Below are 24294 nucleotides of genomic sequence, written 5' to 3' on the forward strand. Positions count from 1 at the left end.
CATCACTCTAGTATCCTTCTCCCTACCTGTCACAGAGAATGATCCATATAAAAGATCTCATTTTGAAAGATTAAAACAAAAAATAAACAGAAGAGGAAATAAATAGCATGATTTATCAATTCATCAAAAATGGCTTGAAAATATATGCAATGTAAAATAGTTGTGAATCTCTACCTCTGAGAATGAGTGGAATTTCTTTTCTTAATCTTTCTTCAAGCCAAGTCTGGTCTTTATAATTTTGTGATATATACTTTTGATTTTAAATGCAATAATTTTTTCCATTTACATTGTTATATTCATCATGTATACTGTTTTTTTGCCAATGCTTCCTTCACTCCTTTGGTTTGTGTATATCATTCCATGCATCTTGCAATTCATCACATTTGTCACTTTGTACAGCTTGGTAATAACTCAGTTACATTCATGTACCATAATTAAAAACTACCCCCAAAATTGGAAAGCAGTCTGGAAAAAAATTGGTTTAGACCAACAGCTTGCACTATATTCTACAATATATTTTCAATGGATACTTGTCCATAATATTAAGATAAGAGCTAAAAAATTAGAATAAAATAAAATCATGAACATTTAACAGTTGTGGAGAGCTGATGTATTTTTTTAGTTACTTGTAGAAACAATTTTTGGCAATAGTTTTCTGACATTTTTCAATTCAGATTCTCATCCTTCCTTCCCTCCACAATAGTAAGTAGTCTCAAATAAGTTAGTGCTTCCATGCAATACATATTTTCCTATTGCTCATACTGTAACAAAAGACATATCACATATACAATAAAAAAGACTCATGAAGGAAATAAAGCAGAATATGGTATGCTTTTTTGTGCAATCAAACTCTAATTGTTCTTTCTTTGGTTCTGGATAGCATTTTTCATTATGAGTTCCTTGTGAATGTATTGGAAACTTGCTTTGCTGACAATTGTTTAATCCTTCAAAGTTAATCCTTGTATAGTAGTTCTGTTCATATATACAATGATTTTCTGGTTTTGTTCACTTCACTTTGTATTAGTTCATATAAATCTTTCCAGATTTTTCTAAATTAATCATGTTCCTCATTTATTACAAGGCAATAGTGTTCCATTACAACCATATACCACAGCTCATTCAGTTCTTCTCTAATAGAGAGCCACCCTTTCAGTTTTCAAACTTTTGTCAAAAAAAAAAAAAGATTTGCTAAAGTATTTTAACAGATAGGTCTTTTCCCTTATCTCTGATCTTTGGGATATAGATCTAATAATGGCATTGATGGGTATGCATAGTTTTATGGCCCTTTGGGTTGGGTTCCATATCACTCTCCAGAAAGGTTGTATCAATTCACAGTTCCACCAACAGTATTTTTATGTACCAATTTTTCTACCCCCCCTCCAACATTTATCATTTTATCTTTTGATCATATTAGCCAGTTTCCTAGATATGAGATTCTATCAATGGTGATATATTCTTAAGTAAACAAAGGAATAAAGAAAATTATAAAAGATGAAAAAGATAACTGATTCCAGAAGACTTAAAAGTTACAGCATAGACAAAATTAACAGTCTAAGATAAGAAGGCTTTGACAATATACAACACTCATTCCTATTGAAAACACTAGAAAGTATAGGAATAGAAGGGTCTTTCCTAAAAATAATGAACAGTCTATATATAAAACAATCAGCAAACATCATCTGCAATGGGGATAAACTAGAAGTCTTCCCAATAAGATCAGGAGTGAAACAAGGATGGCCATTATCACCTCTATTATTTAAAATTGTACTAGAAACACTAGTAGTAGCAATTCTAGAAGAAAAAGAAATTGAAGGTATTAAAATAGGCAATGAGGAGACCAAGCCATCACTCTTTGCAGATAATATGATGGTCTACTTAAAGAATAAAGAAAAGAAAAAGCTAGTCGAAATAATCAACAAATTTAGCAAAGTTGCAGGGTACAAAATAAACCTGCATAAGTCTTCAGCATTTCTATATATTTCCAACACATCTCAGCAGCAAGAATTAGGAAGAGAAATTCCATTTAAAATCACCCTAGACTGTATAAAATACTTAGGAATCTATCTGCTGAGGCAAACACAGGAACTATATGAACACAACTACAAAACACTCTCCACACAATTAAAACTAGTTCTAAATAATTGGAAAAAACATCAATTTCTCATGGGTAGGATGAACTAACATAATAAAAATGACCATCCTACCCAAATTAATTTATTTATTTGGTGCCATACCCATTGAACTACCAAAAACTTTTTACTGAATTAGAAAAAAAAACATAACAAAGTTCATTTGGAAGAACAAAAATCAAGAATATCCAGGGAAATGATGAAAAAAAACTGCGAAAGAAGGAGGCCTTGAAGTTCTAAATCTCAAACTATACTATAAAACAGCGGTCATCAAAACAATTTGGTACTGGCTAAGAGAAAGAAAGTAGGATCAGTGGAATAGACTAGGAGTAAGTGACCTCAGCAAGACAGTCTATGATAAACCCAAAGATCGCAGCTTTTGGAGCCAAAATCCACTATTTGATAAAAAAAAAAAAGATGGTATGGGAGAGATTAGATTTAGATCAACACCTCACACCCTACACCAAGATAAACTCAGAATGGGTGAATGACTTGAATATAAAGAAGGAAACTATAAGTAAATTAGGTGAATACAGAATAGTATGTTTGTCAGATCTTTAGGAAAGGAAAGATTTTAAGACCAAGCAAGGGTTAGAAAAAAGTCACAAAACGTAAAATAAATAATTTTGATTACATCATATTAAAAAGTTTTTGTGCAAACAAAACCAATGCAACCAAAATTAGAAGGGAAAGAACAAATTGGGAAACAATCTTCATAACAAAAACCTCTGACAAAGGTCTAATTACTCAAATTTATAAAGAGCTAAATCAATTGTACAAAAAAATCAAGCCATTCTCCAATTGAAAAAAGGACAAGGGACATGAATAGGCAATTTGCAGTCAAAGAAATCAAAACTATTATTAAGTACATGAAAAAGTGCTCTAAATCTCTTATAATCAGAGAGATGCAAATCAAAACAACTCTGAGGTTTCACCTCACACCTAGCAGATTGGCTAACAAGACAGCAAAGGAAAGTAATGAATGCTGGAGGGGATGTGGCAAAATTGGGACATTAATGCATTGCTGGTGGTGTTGTGAATTGATCCAACCATTCTGGAGAGCAATTTGGAACTATGCCCAAAGGGCGATAAAAGACTGTCTGCCCTTTGATCCAGCCATAGCACTGCTGGTTTTGTACCCCAAAGAGATAATAAGGAAAAGACTTGTACAAGAATATTCATAGCTGCACTCTTTGTGTTGGCAAAAAATTTGAAAATGAGGGGATGCCCTTCAATTGGGGAATGGCTGAACAAATTGTGGCATATGTTGGTGATGGAATACTATTGTGCTCAAAGGAATAATGAACTTGGAGGAATTCCATGTGAACTGGAACAACCTCCAGGAAGTGATGCAGAGTGAGAGGAGCAGAACCAGAACATTGTACACAGAGACTGATACACTGTGGTACAATCGACGTAATGGACTATTCCATTAGTGGCATTGCAGTAATCCTGAACAACTTTGAGGGATATAGGAGAAAAAACACTATCCACATTCAGAGGAAAAACTGTGGGAGTAGAAACACAGAAGAAAAACAACTGCTTGAATACATGATTCGAGGGGATATGGTTGGGGATGTAGACTCTAAATGAACATCCTAATGCAAACACCAACAACATGGAAATAGGTTTTGATCAAGGACACTTGTAATACCCAGTGGAATTGTGCATCAGATATGGGAAGGGTGGGGGAGGGGATGGAAGGAAATAATATGATTCTTGTAACCAAGGAATAATGTTCTAAATTGACTAAATAAATTAATTTTAAAAAAAGAATGACTTCAAACAAAAGATAAAAAGTGAAGTGGTTGATTGGGGGGGAAATGTTATATTACATAGTTCCTGATAAGGGCTTGGTATCCACATTATACAAACAGTTAACATATATGTTTGATATATGTTTGTTTATATGTAATCACTCATCACACACATATATGTAAGATCAGAAGTGGTTCCTCAAAAAATGAGTCAAGGAATAATAACAAGTTCTCAAAAGAAATATTACAATCTATTGAAAATCAATTGAAAGAATACTCCAAATCACAGATAATAAGGGAAGAGCAAATTAAAATATACCTTGGAAATTGCCAAATTTAACAAAAGATAGAAATCATCCTCATTGAAGAAGTTAATGGAAAATAAGAAAATACTATTTTATTGGTGGTTACCCTTCAATACAACCATTTTTAAAAACAATTTGTAACTATGCAGATAAAGTGACTGAAATGTCAATACCCTTTGATCAAGAGATTTCATTAGTAGGCCCATGTCCTCAGGAAGTCATTGACAAAAATAATGTCACTATTTATACTAAATTATTTATAGCAATATTTTTGTGGCAGTAAATCATTGGAAACAAAGTTAACAAATTAAATGCTTATTGACTGACAAATAAAAGACAGTTGATATGACATTTCATTGTATATATGTATTATTGTCTCAAGATTTTAGAAACTGGAACAGTAAAGTTGACAGTGTTTAAATATGTTAAGGCAAGCACTCCTAAGTTCTATGGTATATATTTAGAATTTTGTTCATTTAAAAAAATAATCATTTGACTTACTGCATAATCCATTGTTATAGGGAATTACTTGCCAGACAAAAGGAGCTAATTACATAAATCCAGAAAAGGGAGCTAGAGAAGCCTAGGCAGTATTAGTGTTTACATGTAAATTTTAAAATCCTTAAAAATTGTTTTAAATCTTCCAATTTAAGACTTCTTGCCTTTAAAAAAATTATAAGAGCCATTCCTTTCCCTCCTTGCCCCCTAAAGCCCACTCTCAACATAGATAGGAATAAAGACTTTTTATAGTCTCCTAGGATTTCAGAGAGATCCTTGCCAGTACTTGGGTGAGGAGAGGAGCTTTAATTGAAGACTGATTTAAGATCAGTTCAAATAAATATACACACAATAAAAAAATAACCTGACATGAAAAATGTCCATACTTAAAATTCAGATATCAAAATAATCCTGCAAATTCAATTTATAAATTGTATAAGAATTAGATAATTGTCATATTTTTTTATTTATATTGTTATATCAAATACTTATTAATATCCAAACTTCATGGACAGAAAAGCTTTTAAAATAGAGAGACCTAATGGGGGAGGACAAAAACTTGTAGGAACAGGATAAAGTACATATTATATTTGTTGTCTTATTTTGGGAGTTGTTCCAAGGAGATTTTCAATGAGGAAAATTGAATATACATAGATATTGATCATTATTTAATCCTATGAAGTAATGCTATTTTAATTTTCTTTTCATATTTCCATTGAGCTGGTGCCAATGACCATATTTTTTATAACAACTTCATGCAGTGCAAATTTGTATATATACTTCCACTTCATGGGACTCATTATTTTCCTGGGAAATAATTCACAGAACATTAAATATAAAAGAATAATAGCAAGATAGCAACATATTCCACAGCTATTTCTATTTGAACTCTACTGACCAAAATGAAAAGAAAAGAATCATTTCTATAATGACAATAATGATGATGATAAAAGATTGTCTCCTAAAAAGAACTAAGAATGACTTCCAAGTTATCAAGGGAATCGGATGAAAAGAGTTTTTATTAGTCACTTGATCTTTATAGATTACATTAAACCATATAAGTGCATCAAAAAACATTAAGTAAAGTGTTCATCATGTGAAATCTTTAATGATATTAAGATACCATTTGATATTAATAAATATAAAATTATTAACATACACCAAGGAAATATAGTAATTGAAGGGATCAATTTTCCACAGAGATATCAAATTGAACCCAATGGATGAAGTTTATTATATACTAATACTTTGGTCTCACTTGGGAAAGAACCATTGAGTTTAAAGAAAAAGGCTCTGGATTAAGAGACATGATATCTTGAAATCAAGGTTCAAAGGAAGTAACATGGTCAAATCAATTAATGTCAATGCAATACTAGCCTTGTTGTAGTTATTCAGTTATTCAGTCATGTCCGACTCTTCGTAACTTCAAGGACTACATTGCCCATAGGATTTTTTTGGCAAAAAACTTGGAGTGGTTTATCATTTCCTTTCTCAAGTGGATTAAGACAAACAGATATTAAGTGACTTGCCCAGGGTGTAACAGCTAGTAGCTATGATGCCAGATTTGAACAAAGGTCTTCCTGATTCGAAGTCCAGCACTCTATCTATTGAGCCCTCTAATTGCCTCTATACTAGCCTTAGTATATATGTTTTGGGAATTGTAAAATGGATTAATATAATAATAAATTTGGAAAGTATCCTAACAAAATCCATACAATATTAATGAAAACCATTTGTCTTCATCTTAAGACAGCCATAGAGAGATCAAGCTTCCCTCTTATAAAAAAAAAAAAAGGAAATTGAAAGACATTCTTGAGCATATGAAAAACAGGGTAAAATAGGGGTATTTCTTCAGTAAATAGTTATCACTTGTCTCAGAAATAATAGGTACATACAATGATAAGTTTGTGGATTATAACTGAAAATGATTAAATTACTAAGATCTAAGAAAGGCAGTCACAATGGCATTCCATGGGTGACATCAACATGAACTCAACCAAAAATATGTCAACAAGGTACTATCAAACTTATGACTGGTGTATATTTGTTTATAGGAACATAAGTATGTTTATGATAGTATCCTGATCCAGAATCAGGTCATTGTCACTAATCATCATGGATGACTTATCCTCAAGGAGCTCATATTTATCAATCAATCAATATTGTTTAAAGAAATGGTAAAAAAAATATACAACACATCATTGCAAAATTTTGAAAGTCTCTGAAAGCCTAGCAAGACAAAATCTGATGGTTAGCATTAAACATCAGAAATTCTTTATCTTTCAGAAACCACTAGATAAATTCCCATATTATAATTACAGACCCCCAAAAATGTAATTAAGAATTTAGTCTATTAAATGTTTTGGAACCAGAGCATTCTCACACACAAAACTATTGTCCACAGCTTACATTGATCCATAAGAATTAAAATGTCCCCATAGGGACAGAGTCAATGATTTCCCTGAAATATCCATATCCTGGTGAGGAATTTCCATAGCCAATGTAAATCATAACCTTTTGTCTGTAATTTGTGTTCTTAGTCATTTATATTTTTTGGACATATTTGTTGGTTTGAACAAAAACAAAATTCAGATGAATTAGAATTTTATCCATTTCAAAACCCATGCTTTCTATGTGAATAGGAACAAGGGACTTGGATACCCACCTCCAAGATTTTTTTTTTGTTCTTAGTTGTTTATAACATTGAGAAGGGCAGCTGGTGGCCCAGTGGATTGAGAGCCAGGCCTAAAGATAGAAGGGTCTAGGTTTAAATCTGGCCTCAGACATTTCCTGACTGTTTGACCCTGGGCAAGTCATTTAACACCTTTTTTGTTAACCCCCATTGCCTAGCCCTTAGCACTCTTTTGCCTTGGAACCAATAAATAAAATTGATTCTAAGACAGAACATAAGGGTTTAACAAAAATTGAGAAGTAACTTCTTTAGAGTAACAAAATGAGTGTCTGATGCAAGAATTGAACCAATGTCTTCTTGGCTTTCAGGTAAGCTTTCTATCTCATATAGCACATTGTACCTCATGACCATACTAAATACTAAATTTCATCACTATACTAAATTCCACCATATGTGGAATAAAAAAGTTTCAAAATATGTGATTTTGTGGGAGAGACTAAAACTATGTCAGAACACTTTTGGAGTTGTCCTGAAAAATGCATTCAGCGAATCTACTACAGAAGATGAAATGAATACATTTGTTTAATTACAAAAAGTAATTAATTTATTCACTCATGTGACAGACCATAGAATATAAAGGGTCTGTACCCATCTCTAAGTTTTGAAACACCTTCCTGGATCTGTCACATCCAGAGATCAGATGTTCTTGCGAAGTTCAAGGGGACGAAAATTTCAGGTCTCCAAACCTTGGATTGCCCTTCAACCCATCTTCCCCTAAAATCACAGTCAGCTGTTTGAGGGCAGCTCTAGAAAAAGGAAGGGACTCAATTCTGGGAAGAGGGAGTTGTCTCATTCCAAGGAGTTCTTTCTGTCTATTGTCCAGGACCCAAGAGACCCAGGTCTCCTCCCTTTGAGCTTTTAGGTTATACTTTAATCCATTTCTCGCTCTACCCCCTCCTTCCTGGAAAAATAAAATAAAATAAAATAAAAGCACTTCAAGGATTAAAAAAAAAAACCCTTTGAATAACCTACTTTGCACACTATAAATAGTTGAGCTGCTTCTTATCATACAGGAAGCAGGATGGATGGAGTCCTTCCGTTTTGCTCTAAGCAAGTCTCAGAAAGGAAAATGTTTTAGAAGAATATCACTCACCTAGCCTGCTTCATTCATTCAAGTGGTTCCAAGTAAGTGGGGAAGCGCTAATCAAACAGTGAGGGAGAATTCTCCCACATGCCAACTAGAGTGTTACCACCCAGCTCTGAATGAGAACAGGATTCCTGTCATCTGTGGGCAACTGTTCTACTAAGTAAATGGAAAGGCTGTAGGAACTGCCCGCAATGTGTTCCCTCATTCATGCATTCAACAAGCATTTATTGACCATCTGCTTCTGGGGACTAAGCTCTGTCAGGAATACAAAGGGAGAAAAAGCCCAGCTTCTTGCCTCAAGCAACTTTTCATCAACAACAAACTTCCCTATCAAAATAACAGGGAATGGGATGATCGGCTGTGCCTAGTCTTTAACCAAAATAAATTCACAGTTTGTCTTTGCAAACAAAACCGTCAAAAGCTTCAGATTTGTCTCTGTGCACGTGTCAGGTGCTAGGAAGCTGTTGGGCTCCGAAGAGGAGACAGGAGCAGGTGGTGTTTCTTGTGCTGAATGCGCCCGTTATCCCCCTTCCAGACACCCCCCACTCAATTTGGCTGAAGGGAGAAGCTGGAAAGGGGACCTTGTGATCACGATTCTATGCAGGGGCTTTTGGGGGAGCAGGAAGTAGCCCCAGGCATTGTGGTAGTTGGAAAGGATTTGGGTGCTTTGAGGATGGAATGGAAGGCGTTAGGTACCTGAGGTATCTGGGAGCCCAATGTTGTATCTTTTGATTATCCTGTAGTGCCCATCTTTCCTTTCTAACAGCTCACATGTTCCCTTCTTCCCTCTCAAAGCTGCCAACACCCTCATTACCACATGCCTCAACTATTGCAATAACCCATTGGCTGGTCCCCCTCTTGAAAGGAATCAGAGAAAGGAACCCTGTCACCCAACCACTTAGTTTTCTAGATCAGGGATCTGAGTTCTAAATAGGTTCAGTGACTTTCCAGGGTCATACAGGAAAATAAATGGGGGAGTTTCCTTTCAAACTGAGGCACTCCTTCCAAACTCAAAATTCCTTTCACTATACTGTAGTACAGTAGGGCTTTAAATTTTTATAAATCTAGTTATTTCTTTAAATATACTGGACTTTTCTGTCTAAAAGAATGATGTTATGAATTCATTTGGGGAAAAAAAAGGAAGAATCATTTCTGAATTAAATTAACTGCTTCCTGCCCTGGGCAACTAGGTGGCTTAGAGAATAGAGAACCAGGTCTAGAGATGGGATGGTCCTGCATTCAAATTTTGCCTCAGACACTTCTTAGCTGTAACCCTAGACAAGTCACTTAACTCTCATTGTCTAGCCTAGTGATGGTGAGCATTTTAGAGCCTGAATGCCCAAATTACAATCCTCATGTTGCATGTGAGTCAGGTTCACCAACATGGACCTAGCCCTTACTATTCTTCTGCCTTGGAACCAATAAAAAGTATTGATTCTAAAACAGAAGGTAAAGATTTTTTTTTAATTGTCCTCATTGGTCTCCTTTCTGAACTGGAATTTTTGTTTATTTAAGTTGGGGTTTTCTTAGAGGATATAGGTATCTATCAGGCTATCAGTACTTCCCTCCCAAGATAGCTGTGAGAATTGTATGTCAACTTTTTTTTAATCAGAAGTGATCTCATTGGTGAAAAGAAGGTGTATGGTGATGATTAAATGAGATAACAAATGTAAAGTCTTTTGCAGACATTAAAGTGTTTTATTATTATTAATCCACAAATATTAGGACTGTGGGAACCTGTTGATGACTTCATTTCCTGAACTTTCCACTGAATTTCAACTGAATTCAAGCAGTGTCTAAAGAGCAATAGAGATGTGTGCTAGTAAATATTTAACAATCAGGCTCTGGGAGTTTGGGGGAAGAACTTGTGCACTTACACTTTAAGTTTAATCTACATTATTCTTAGCACTTAAGTCTGGGTAATCAAAAAACAATAAGTCAAGCTTTGTTGTATAGTGATTGCCAATTTCTGAGTTGTCAATGCTAACACTGAAAATTTAATAATATTTAATAATGACTTCTAAGAGGTTAGAGTTGTCTCCCACACAATTCTGCTCTCAAGCAATAACCACAGACTTTAGCAACAGCTCTGTGGTATTATTGAGCTTTGTGAAGGGTCTCAATATCCAGGAAAATAAATTCACCTATTTGCTTGGGGCATTTCACATGAGCATGCTGCTGTAAAGTCACTGTCTTCTGGTGAATTTTGCCATAGGCCATGCCTTTCACAACATACAGACGTTCCTATTGCCAACACTTTTTTTCAGGTTTTGACCTACAAAAAGTCAGTGACCACCTCAAATAGCAACCACTCTATTCACCCTTTTAAAAGTCTGTCCTGAAGATAGTGTGAACCTTAAAAATTCCCAGACCCTACTTCATAAGATTGGATTAAGACCATTCCCCATTTGGGCAGTGAACTCTACTTAGATCAGGAATGTGAGAACTCTACTTCACCTACTTAAGTCTGCCATAGGGGAAGATAAAATTGTAAACTCTTTTCTGAACAATGAAAAGTACTTAAACTCATACTTATAATAAGGCAAAAAGTTCTTAAGATAAGTATCTATAAAGGTCAAGCAATTTGTGAATTTACAAGGAACAAAGAGCTGAGAAACTTATTCAGAGCTTTCCTGGTGTGAATTACTCAAAAATTTACATCTTCTTAGGTTTGGACTAAGAATGGTCTGTACTTTGAAAAACGTCTACTGTGATTGGTAGATGGAAGAATTTAGGGGAGGTGACATAGGAGAAAATTCCCTATTTAAGGAGATGACAGGCTCTTAAAAAAAAAACCAGTCTCTAAGGAGGCTGTTGGGAGAGGAGTCTCCAAGGAGTCTCTTGGGAGAGGCTCTTGAGGACGAATCTCTTGAGGTCAGTCAGAAAAATCCCTCTCTGGAGAAGGATGGATGGCTGAACTGGTGTCTGAATCTTTGCTTGAACAGATCTTATAGTGAGTCAATTCCTTTTATACCATATCCAGCAGGCTTGAACCCACGTATTTCTGACTCCAAGATAAATTCTTTATCCACAACTTCCATCACTGCCATTTATGGTAAGTTATTATTCCTGAACCAAGTGTACACCTGTTTTTTGCTCATGACTTGCCTTCTTATTGAATTACATTATGATTCATAAATTAAATTTCTATTGAAAAATAACTCTAAAATGTCACAGAAATTTATAAACTTTTAGGACTCTGGAAAGCCACTTAAAATTATATATTTAACCAATATGTCCAACAATTTAATTATAAAACATTAGCACTCAGTAAGTCAGTTATGAAGTATTCCCCTTCCACCTTTTTGTTTTCCTTCTGACTACAAGATGTTCCCTAGTGTAATACCCAGAACTGTCAAGTCCTTGTTAAGGTAAATGAGGAATGGAAAGATTTTTGGACTTAGGAATTCAAGGAATGTGGTTCAAATCCAATCTCCTGAATTCTTGGGCAAGTCACAGTTATTCAAGATCTTAGTTGACTGAAATAATGTGTGGATCTATGTGATGATTGAATAAAATAATCTATAAAGTATTCTAAACTTTTATTTCTCAGTCTAAAAAACAACTGGGGAATATTCAAAGAAGTATAAATCCTACATTGAAAAGAATTATTATAGAAGTTGAAAATCACATGGCCTTATTTGTTTCACATGTTTAATTCCTGGTGAGATTTGAAGTATGGACAACTGAGTTCTTCTCCAGGTGTGCTGCTTCACAAATTGTTTACATCTTTCTTCCCTTCCTGATACTGGAAAAGCAAATTAATTCAGGCTGATTTTTTTCCCTCAGTGAACTAGAATGACCTGACTATTCACTGTGTCACTATCCTAACTTAGATAACCTATTGATAACCCGTAATAGGTCAAAAATATCTAAATTCCCAAATGTTAGGGAACAGTCTAAATCTAATACTTCAAGGATCCCAGGTATACAATGCCTTAATAGACTATCCCCATGAGCTGCCTGCTTATATGTTTTTTCATGTTGCAGCCAAGTCGGTGGACAATCTATCCAAAACGAGCTGGTATCTTCTTCAGTCCAGTGACATAATGCTCATTGCCAAGACTGTATTTAAAACCTTTCCATGTGGCAGCTAGGTAACTCAGTGGATTGAGAGGCAGTCTCAGAAATGAGAGAATTGAGATCAAATCTTACCTCATATTTCCTGGGCAAGTTGCTTAACCCCAATTGCCTAGCTCTTATCTCTCTTGGAACAGTATTAATTCTAAGAAGGAAAGTAAGAGATTTTTGTTTGTTTGTTTGTTTGTTTTAACATGGGAACCAGTGTAACCTCACACTCTAATAAGATCAAAACATTATTTGTGGATGGTGTAAAGTTTAATGACATTTTTTTCAGTCAAACACAAGAGATGATAGTTATCAGGAGACATTTTAATTAACTTTTTAATTTTTAAATATTTTTATATATTTGACAAAAGGAGATCATATCAAATAGGACTATGAAGGGGAAATCTTGGGTTCCAATGTCATCCCCTCAGGGGCAGAGCCAAGATGGCAGCTTAGTAACATTGAAACCTGAAACCACTCTGACAAATCCTTCCAAACCAATCTTTAAAAGGCAACTCAAAATGACAGGAACCAGTGTCATCTCTTTTACTTTAAAAGCCCTCAGTTCTCAGGAAAGGCACTCTCTGAACCTCAGTGTTCTCAGCTGTACAAGGATAGATAATAATCAATAATAATAGGTCTCATATATATATATATATAAATATATATAAAGTGCTCTAATGGTTGTGATATATTTGACATTTATTATTTCATTTTGTCCTTACAATGATGTGTGACTGTATTCTCCATTCTTATAAGTGGGAAAACAGAGAATTAGAAAGGGTAAGTGGTTTACTGAGGGTAAAACAGATGGTATTTGAGGAGAGATTTGAACCCAAGTCTTCTTAATTTCAAATCCAATGATCTATCCACTGTCTTTGTAGATTGGAAGGGTGACAAAAAGGATGTATTTTCTTGGTTTTTCCTCTAGTTTCAGGAAAGGTATTTTTTACTTAGTGGGTAGTTACTGAATAAGTAAAGATTTTTTTTACTTCTACCTACATGTTGTGAAAATAAAATGACATGGTAAATGTGAAAATGCTTTGTAAATGGTGGAATACAAGTAGGAAGGATTATTATTGATCAATGGTTGCCAGTTAGAAGATGGACTATTCATCAAGCATGTTCTCAGTTGCACTCCATCTTTCTCAGTAAGGCCATAGAGTTTATGAAGACTTAAGCAAAAGAATTATCTGAGGCAAAATTGATAAGAAGATCATTTTGACTCAACTTGACAAATATTAAATAAGTTATTTCTATAATGCACCAGGCCATGTACTGAGGTAACTAAGGTAAATGACTCAGTTTTTGCCTTCAAGATCCTTATAGTCTAGTAATGTTGATAAAACACAAAGAACTATAAAATGAGATGTCATAAAAACATAAGGAAAGAAAAGATGCTTTTGTAGTTCCTAGGAGAGAAAGGTTGTTTCTAATTTGGGAGAATGAGGAATGGCTTCTTGGGGGAAGTAGTATTTCAAATGAGAATTGGAAATAGCAAGAAATTTATTTAGCTGTGGAGAGAAATGTAGAACAATCCAGATGCAGAAAAGATGTATATACAAAGGCACAGAGGTAAGAAATTATTGAATATTACTAAAACAGTTTGACTAGAATGTAGAATACATAGAGTAGAATAGAGAGTAGTAGGAAAAGATAGGTTTGAGGCAGATTTTGTAGGGTTTTAGATGCTAAGCTAAAGAGTATATATTTTACATAGTAGACTCTAGGAAGCAAACAACGTTGCTGAAACAAGAAAAATATTATCTAAGCAGTTCATAATTTAAAATTATTAGATCTTCCTGTATAGGATAGATTGAGGGCTGTGAACTTTCAAAAATTGCTCATTTAAGTTTTAGTTTCCTTTGTAATAAATTGCATTTTCCTTTATGCATTTGAAATCATTATTGTAAGGAGGGATCAATAGGTATCCCTAGACTGCCAAAGAAAAGTCAGGAATACCTTGGGCTAGAGAGTAGAAGACAATTTAGGACACTAGTTAGGATAGTCCAGTGGAAGTAGAAAATTTAATTCTGTAAGAACTCTTAGAAACCATGCAGTCAATTTAAAATATCACTCTATTGCAAACATGAATAGCATGAAAATAAGTCTTGAACAATGATATACGTATAACCCTAGTGGAATTACTTGTCAGCTCCAGGAGAGGGGATGTCAGGGGGGGGGGGGAGAAGAACATTCTAAATAAATAAATACATGAGGAAAGAAAGAAAGAAACCATTCAGCCAGACACATCCAGTTTGCTTATAGAACTAAGTACTAAGAAAGGAAATGATTTGCTCAAATTCACAGTAAGGAGATCTAAGATTTGAATCCAGGTCCTATGCTTACAAATCCAGTGTTCTTTCCAATCTAACACAGGGACTTATCCAATGAAGTTCATCTGACCCTGAGTTATGGTCTTTCCTGACAATTCTCTCCATCTCCCTACCCCTCAAAGGGAAAAGGGTACTTGGCAGATATTATTGCCTTTATCCTCACAATCACTTTAAAAGATAATGGTAACAAGGAAAATCAATCTCATTTTACAGATGGGAGAAACTGGAGCTGCAATCTTTCCACTTGACTGTGCTGACTCATCAGCACTGCTTAATGGTTCCATGTCTCACCCCCCTCCCACAGTGTGGTTTCTTCTGTTTCATGGAAACGGAAAGGTCAGGCCACAGAAAGGTAGGGAAGAAGAAGAGGTGAGGGAATAATATAATATAATATAATATAATATAATATAATATAATATAATATAATATAATATAATATAATATAATATAATATAATATAATATAATATAATATAATATAATATAATATAATATAATATAATATAATATAATATAATATAATATAATATGATATGATATGATATGATATGATATGATATGATGTAGATGTGATATGATATGATATAATTTAATATAATGTTATGTAATGTAATATAATATATATTTAAGGAGAAAAGGAGAGATAAAGAAATGGGGAAGATTGTTGAGGAGAAAGAGAAAAAAGGGGGAAAAGAAAAAACAGCAGAGAAAAATGGAAAATTGGATGATAAGGGAAAAGGGATGTAAGAGAAAAGGAAAAAGAAAATGAAAGAATAAAAAGAAAGTAATTAAGAACAAGGGAAAGTCAAGGAGAGATTTTTAGAAAGAAGAAAAGAGAGGAGCCCAAAGGAGAGGAAAGAAAAGAGGAAACGGAAAAGAGAAAATGTAAAAAGACATTTGATTACTTTTCTTGTTGCCCAGACCCAAAGAACACTTAACCTCCTCTACAAATTTATAGAATTTAAGGAAGTTCTTGATTCACAAAGTCTGAGTAAATTAGATGGGGAAGTATCTTACCTTCTCCCACATCCTACCCCACTTTGCAAATTCCTCTGGCCAGGCACTATCAAACTGCAGGTGGATATTATCAATGCTCTTGGTCAAAATATCAAATTCTCATTAAGCCTGGATGTAATGAACTACATCATTGATAATGGTGACATTATTATCCTTCTTTAAAAAGGAAGGCAAGTAAGTATAGAAACTATCCATTGAAATCCTGTCCTCTCTTGAAAAAACCAAAGCAAACAGTTTCATGGATTTCGGTTATACCAGTTATATGTGGTATGTCTGACTTTTCACATTTATCATTACATTAGTTCTTCAGAATGACATCAGAAGTGTAGGTTTCTTTCTCCATTTGACAGATGAAGAAACTGAGCCTGAGAAAGGATAAATAATTTCTATCACAATTTACACAAATAGTCAGACCTCCCAAATCTCAGGCACTTCTCCTGCCACAAGACAATGCTCTCCAAGGTCTTATACCTCCTTAAATACTTCAAAGATCTGAAATTTAATCAATATGTATGTTAATTCCACTAACACAGATCGTATTCCTTTTAATAATAATAATAGTTGTATCTCCCTTCTCTACAGAGGTTTTGGGGATGGAGTATAGGTTTGAAGACTGCATATATTTCTTCATTGAGCAGATGTTTTTGTTATTTTTACCCTCTACTTTTTTCGTCTTGTTAAAAAGAGATGCTCCCTAAATGGAAGAGGGAGTGTAATAAGTCATGTTAGGAGATGTTGGTAATAAAAATATTTTAAATCAATTTTTAAAAATTAATGAAACCTAATAGATAACATAGTTTAAATACTTCTGTAAGTTTTTTTTTTTAAGATTGCAAGGCACAAGAGTTTTTCTATCATCAATCCTTTGAGCTAGGTACCAAACAGGTATTAATATTGCTACTTTATGAATGAGGTAATTGAAGGCCAAAGAAATAAAACACATTGCCCTAGATCACACAGCTACTTAAGGTGAACCTGGAGTCATCTGATGGCAGAAAAATTCTTCATCTTGTGACTCATCTTCTGCTGCTGAACCTTTGTAAACCTGGCTAGATCACTCCTTGTGTGACAGAAACAGTTTATCTCTAGGTATATAGGAGAAGCTTTCCAGATGGGCAAGATCTGTTCGAGCTTGGGTTTTGGTGGTGTAGCCAACCAGGTATCATTTCTATATAATGAATGAGGAGTTAACAGAGGAAGATATATTTCATATATCTAGAAAAACAGCTTATACCAGAAGTAATTAGGAGAGTTGCCTCAGATTGGATTGTTTTTTTAAAAAACATATTGAACTTCTAATAAACCTATTCTGCTCACTGTTGTGAAAAGCCATCTTTTTTAACACCAATATTCTTCCAAAGAAATGGCACTAAATGGAAAAAGGGCAGAAGGAAAAGCTAAACTAAACCTAGTATAAATAGATAATGTACATTCTGGAGGCAGGCAACAAAATTATGTGAGTGCTGGGGTAACAATTCACAAGGTATCTGAAAGGGAGGGAAAGATCCCAGAGGAGTAAAGGAGGGGATCTCAGCTTTTATTAATACTGAAATTAGAAATTAAATGAAAAGAGGGATTCAGAGAACACTGACCATTACTAATTTACTTGTCTACTTTCTACTATAATAGGATACATATGATCTGTTATAAATATGTAATAAATTATAATAAATATGCTTATCCAAGAGGAACAAAATTTCACATTAGTTATGTCCAAAAATCTAGGTCTCATTCTTTCCCCCCTACCTCTTATTCCCTAAGAAGGAAGGTAATATAATGTAGGTTTGTAAAAAGGATTTTCTTAATCTCTCTGAGACTCTGTCTCCTTAAGAGGCTAGAGAGCAGGATTTCTAAGTAGATCAGAACTGACAGGAGTCAGTGAGCCAGAGCTGAAGATTCTGTTACCAGAGAGACCAGGACTGAGGAGAGGAAGTGAACAGCCCTCTGACAGGAAGTTGGGGGGGCAGTTGGTCAGTGAGGAGAGAAAGGAAGCAGATGTTGACAGTTCGGGGTCTTTGGCTTCTGGGTTCTCTAGAGAGCAGGAGGTCGGTCTCTGAGGCAAGGATCTGTTGGTAGTTGGCTACTGACAGTTGGGCTGCCATAGAAAACTGATTGAAGGAGTGAGCGAGTGGTGGCTGTCTATTATTTTAGGGAGTTAGTGAATTATTTATAGATAGAGTAGGGTAGATAGGCCTGGTATGCCATGAAGAAAAAAAAAAAAACTGTCCTCAGAACACAGAGAGAGGTTTAGGAAATTTTAGGTAGTATTAGGAATTTTAGGTATATTTATTGGGCATAAGACTAATAATCTCTTTCCTCTTTTCTATCTTTCTATCTATACTTCTTTCTTAAACAAAGTTTCTGTTAAACTGCTCTTCTCACTTTGTCAAACTCCTTAATTTAATCCTTACAGGTTTATATTATATTTATATTATCATATAAAACATTTCCGTATTTGTCATGTTGGAAAACAACACACATATTGCTTATATCAGAGAAAAATTAATAAAGGAAATAATGAGTGGCATATTTCAGTCTTCATTAAGACTTTATCTGTTCTTTCTGTGGTGGTGGATGTCTCTTTTTTTTTTTTTTAAACCATGATTCCCTTAGAGTTGTCCTGGTTCCTTACCTTGTTAATAATTGTCAAGTCATTCACAGTTGATCATTAAACATTATTGTTGTTACTGTGTACAACGTTTTTCTGGTTCTATTCTTTTCACTTTGTATCACTTCATACAACTTCTTTTGTAATCATCTTATTTGTCATTTTTGTATGCCATGATAGTATTACATTATAATAATTTAGCACAACTTGTTGAGACATTTGTCATCTGATGGACATTGCTTCAACTTCTAGTTCTTTGCTCCCACCAAAAAAAGAGATGCTTTAAATATTTTAAAACATATGCTTTCTTTTCCTTTTTACTTGATCAACTTATGAAATAAACCTAATAGTGGTATTGCTGGATCAAAAGATATACATAATTTTATAACTTTTCACATGATTCTAGATTTTTCTTTATTGTAAATTATTATAAATTTTGACTATTCCAGATATTTTAATAAGAATTCTTTGCAATGCATTTAAATTCCAGTTTGTGAGGGAAAACTCCATTAGAGTGTGGGAGAATACAGAATGTAATTAGCCCTGGAGCTGAGGACTTTCTTGATCTTGGGCAGGATCTGAGAATCCAACACTTTCTGCTCAGCCTTACATTGCTCTGTAATCTTGTATTTCTCTTTTTCTGGATCAAAAATCTCTCCTTGGGGTTTAAGTTTACACACCCTCTTCTTCTTGAAGTAAGTATCAATAATATGATTTGGAATTTTTACACCAGAAAGGATAACCTTGGTAGAAGTGACAATGGCAAATTTCTGATGGGTCCTTCACAGAGGAACATTGTTGATGGTCAAAGGTCCAGTGACCAGTAGGGAGCCACTTTTCAGCTGCTTCAGGAAAACTACTCACTTGCCCCTGTGGCAGCCAGTGAGAATGATCAGAACTGTTCCTGGGGTGTTGCTAGACAGGAATCTCCTAATATGCTGGCTGAAGGTTTTGTTTTTTTTTTGCCATGACTTAGCAGCTTTCTAGGCACATCCTCAGTAGGGTACTAACTAAGCATTTTCCAAATCTTTATCACACTGGTTTTTCCATTCTTATCACCACCTACTGCCTTTGAGATAGTAGCAGGCACCTTCACTTTCTTTTTCCTTTCGATACCAGTTTTTGGTGCAGCATATTTTTGCTTGTTCATGACTCAATACATGGCAGACCTTGAGTACCTTCCAATCCCTTAAGCCAGAACTGGGTTCTGGCTGCAATGCTTTTGAAGCTTTTTCATGACCTTTTCAGCCACATCTTCCTTTTTGTTCTTTCTTTCCTTCTTTTCCTTTTCAACCTTTTTTTTTCCTTTTGGTTGTTCTGGGTATTTTTATCCTCCATTTTTAGAGACAGGGAAGAAATATTGCTAATTAGTTTTAAAACTTTTAATTCAGTAAGGCAAAAATGCTACCTTAAAAGCCCTTTTCCAGCAAAGTACTGTCTTTCAATAAAACAAGATCAACCAACATTCCTTGAAAGATATAGCAAAGGAGAATTTTAGGAAAGAACCCTCCAATTATCTATATGAGGTAAATTTTAGGGGCAGGGAGATATGATCATCAAACTTGGTCACTATAATCATGAAGATATAACAAATTGCCAATTATAGAGGCATTTGCTATGAATTTTGAGATCCTCCAAATAATGTTTGCATATGACATCATATCATTGCATCAAACCAAGATCACTAAACAGACTTCTTGAGATTTGTAGGCATTCAAAAGAATTAGGCAGAAAGATATAAAGAAGAAAAATCAATTAAATATCTATATTACAATGCAATTAGATGGACATCATTTAGAGTTCATATATCATTATATTTATCATGGACAGACAATGTAAATGGGCAATAAGCGAATTGTGCCTAGGTTTAAATGAGAAGAGAGTGGGCTGGGTGTCCACAAAAAAAAATAGATTTCCTTCAGTGCTTCTAAAATTCTCAGGGAAATAAAAGCCGTTCTATCTAGTATCAATATTTGATCAGGAATATCTGTGAGTCATGTAAAACTATTGGTTTTGAAGAATTGATGAGAATCATAGTGAGGTCCATGAGCAGTCTATAATCCAGAAAAGCTAAGAAGTTCTAAAGAAGAAGAATAAAGAAGGATGTCATCAGTAAAGAATTTCTTTTTTTTTAAACCCTTACCTTCCATCTTAGAATCAACACTGGGTATTTGTTCCAAGGCAAAATAGTGCTAAGGGCTAGGCAATGAGGGTTAAGTAACTTACCCAGGGTCACATGTCTAAGAAGTGTCTGAGGTCACATTTGAACCCAGGACCTCCCATCTCTGGACCTGACTCTCAATTTACTGAGTCACTTAGCTGCCCCCTCCCCAATAAAGAGTTTCTAAAGAAATGCTTCAAAGAAAATTTTAGCTGGCCAGGTGGCAAAAGTGAACAGCAATCAGTGGACATTCTATGTGTTTCTTCTACATCCTCATGATGTCAATAGAAAGGAAGGACGATCATTAAGACAATGGGCATGGTAAGAGCATGGATGAGTCCCACAGGATAGACAGACATGGAAAAGTTAAGATCTTAATCATTAGAAGGAAAATCTTGCTAGATGAAATAATAGATTTGGGGTGTTTTCTCCTAAAAATATTCTACTGCTTTGAATCATGGAATAATATAACTAGAATTACTATAGTTGTAAATGATCCTAAGGGCAATGGAAGGATGAATAGTAGGCAGAAACAGGCTATACATATTACTGCTGATGACTTGCATGAAGAAGTGCCATGAAAGCCATTATCCTAAGCTTCTGCTACTGTAAAACTTTAGGAGTTAATCATGGTGCAAGGTTGAGGGAATAATTAATGGATATCCCAAGCATTTTACCCATCAAATATTAGAAACACCAATAGAATCTCCCCAGAACAATAGATAGGGTCTCTATGCAGGATTTGTGGATAGAAATGGGTAAGGATGAGGGGAACATGATTGAACTGTGATGAAAAATAAAAGGAAACAAAAGAGCTTACCTGTTCCTAAAATCATGAATCTAAAATGAAAGTTATCTTTGAGGTCATGTATTCTAACTCATTCCATTTAAGATGAAGGAACTGAGATTCAGAGAAGTTATATAATTACTTCTGGATCAATATCACAAAAAAAAAAAAACAAGTGACAAAACCAGAACTTGATATGACTCAACTCTAAGTCTCACAATTTTTATACTATATCTGATGGTTTGAATCATAAATTTAGATATGGAAGAAAATTATGAGACCATCTAGTTTAACACTCTCATTTGACAGATGAGGAAACTAATTCTCAAAGAAGTGAAGTTCAAGATCATGAACAGAATAAGAAAGGGAGTTGATGCTCAAACCCCCAATTTGACACAAACTCCATCACTCTTTCCACTGTATCTTGATGAAATAGAGAAACATAGACAGACAAAAAGCCAGCTTTCCGAAAATGTTCTAAATTTCATGTTATTTGAAATCCTGGCTTCCTTTAAAAAGCATCACCCATGAGGTAATGCTTATCCATCTGATTTACCTCTCAAAGTGTATCAGAAAAAATAAAAGAGAATGTATTGGCCTTTCACCTTTTCTAACTACATTGTGAGCCCTTGGTAATAAGGATTTAAATGAATTTGAGAAAAAGTTAGTTAGTCCCTGATGAGGTGTTTTTCATATCATAAATCCTTGACACAAGCTCCTCAGAGTCTAGAGCCATTGCGCAGAAGGAAGGCCATTCCCTTTGGACTATTCTAGGTGGTAAATAGCCCCAAGATTATCAGAGCAGGTGATGGGTGTTTCCTTTAAAAATAAGATTCTGATTTTACCTTTATGAAACAAGTTTCTAACATAGTCTGTCCTTATCTCACAATCTCTTGATTCGATGCCTATCTATCCTTCCCCCACTTCATACAACAAGTAATAACCTAGACAGCATTGTTGTCATCCAAAAATGGAACAAAAGATGAAGCTCCTCAGAGTTTTAAAGTAAGTAATATTTTTATTGTATATATTATGTGTATACATCATATATGTGCATATATCCATTGTACATTATCTTCATTTCTATTTATTCTTCTGATTTCCAAGGAGTAATCAGTTTGAGACCTTGTCAACACAATAAAATCCAAAGAGACAGCCAGGGGCAGATTCAATTCTGGGGAAATACAGAAAAGACCTATTATCATGGAAACACTGAATTTGCATTTTTGCTGTACTTGTAAGTCATAATACCAGGCAAGCTAATGCAATCCCCTCAAAGAAGCCTTTTATATCTAATGACAAGGATATGTGCCTCCAGGGTGGTTAGATTATATATCTTTCATCACTCCTCTGAAATAGTCCCTCTCTTTCTTTGGGTACTCCCCATTCTGGGTGGAAAGGAGCCTCATTTTGAAGGGAAACAAGGGAGTAATGGAAGCCACACAGAGGGGACTGATGTATTGTGGAGAGTTGACTTCAGCTCTTCCAGGTAGAAAGAAATGGGTTTGTGCCACAGCAGGGCTCCAGTGAACTGTGGCATGCCTGAGGTGGAGAGCATCCTGGGGAACAGGGGAACACAAGCAGTCATCTTCCTTCAACCTGGGCCTGATAAATCCCAGAACCGGCAGGTCACGTGCACTTCGGCATGTGTACTCCAAGGCTTGCCGAGCCAGCTCTTTAATCATCTCGGTATTAAAAATGGATCCTGAAAAGCATTCCCAAAGGGAATGCGTTGTATACATTTCTCTCATTTCTTTGAAGAAAGTAATATCATTATTGTAACCAGTCCCTCCCAAACAGCCAAGGCAAGAGAGTGTGGAGGTTGGTGGGGGGATATTGGAGGGGGGGGAGGGCAGCCACACAGACGCAAGCAGTTCTAGACTTGAGCAGACTATCAACAGCTGCAAGGTTAATTATGGTTTTTTTTTTCCTCCTCCTAAATCTCAGCTTTAGAAATAAAAGATAAGAAATTCTTTAGAGTAATTATAGGCTGCTGAGCCCTTATGGTAATAATAAAGAAAAATATCTGACTGATTTACAGCAGGAAGAGGAGGCAGTGACAGTAGCAATGCAGGTTGGAGGGGGAAAATAATTAAAATCAGCTTTTCCACTATCTTGACTAAGCTGTCAATCAGTCTCTGGAAGAAAAGAAATGCTAATGAAATATTAATATGGTTCTTTAGATTTTATATAACATTCTTTTGTTCCCAGCTACTGTTCCAGTTTGTCAGTCAAAGGGGTCAGGTGCGAAAGGAGGCGAAGACCAGTCTTCTGAGAAGGGGTGGTGGAGTGAGCTGGGGGAGGAGTGTTCAGGGATCCACAGGGTTTGGCTACAAAAGAGCCTGGAACCTGACATCATCGTGAGAGCCTTTATTGACAGCCACCACTTGATGTAGCCTTTTTGGAGAAATCCTAGAAGTGCTAGCAGGCAATATAAGATTGTTTTTTCCCCTTCCTTTTTTTCCCTTCTTCTTTTCTTTTTTTTCCACACTGACAGACACTGAATGTCAGCAATCATCATGATATAATCAGTGCTGGCTTTATAATATCTCTAAGTGGTTTCAAAGTCTACAGATGCCAGACAGTTTTGAAATCTCAGGGAAATTGTATCTCAGAGGTAGTCTTAAGACTAGACAGAGCCCCCACATTTTTCTGTTTGATCAAATCAATCACTCTGAGCCAGTTTTCAAAGTTGATGGCAGGGCAAGGAATCTATGTGTGTTGGGGGCAGGGGTGGTGCTGGTAGTGGTTATTGATTATGCATATGCTTATATGAAATTACTCCAGTAATAAAGCATTTTTCAATAGAAGAAGCCACACAATGTAAGTAAAGTTTTGAGGCACATTTAT

General features: G+C 35.1%; 1 pseudogene; it reads right to left on the minus strand.

The window, feature by feature from the left end:
• Positions 1-18950: 18950 nt before the first annotated feature.
• Positions 18951-23129, minus strand: LOC100619319 (60S ribosomal protein L6-like; annotated as a pseudogene).
• Between the last annotated feature and the right edge of the window lie 1165 nt (positions 23130-24294).

Source organism: Monodelphis domestica, chromosome 1 (assembly GCF_027887165.1).
Source record: "Monodelphis domestica isolate mMonDom1 chromosome 1, mMonDom1.pri, whole genome shotgun sequence".
Lineage (NCBI taxonomy): Eukaryota > Metazoa > Chordata > Mammalia > Didelphimorphia > Didelphidae > Monodelphis > Monodelphis domestica.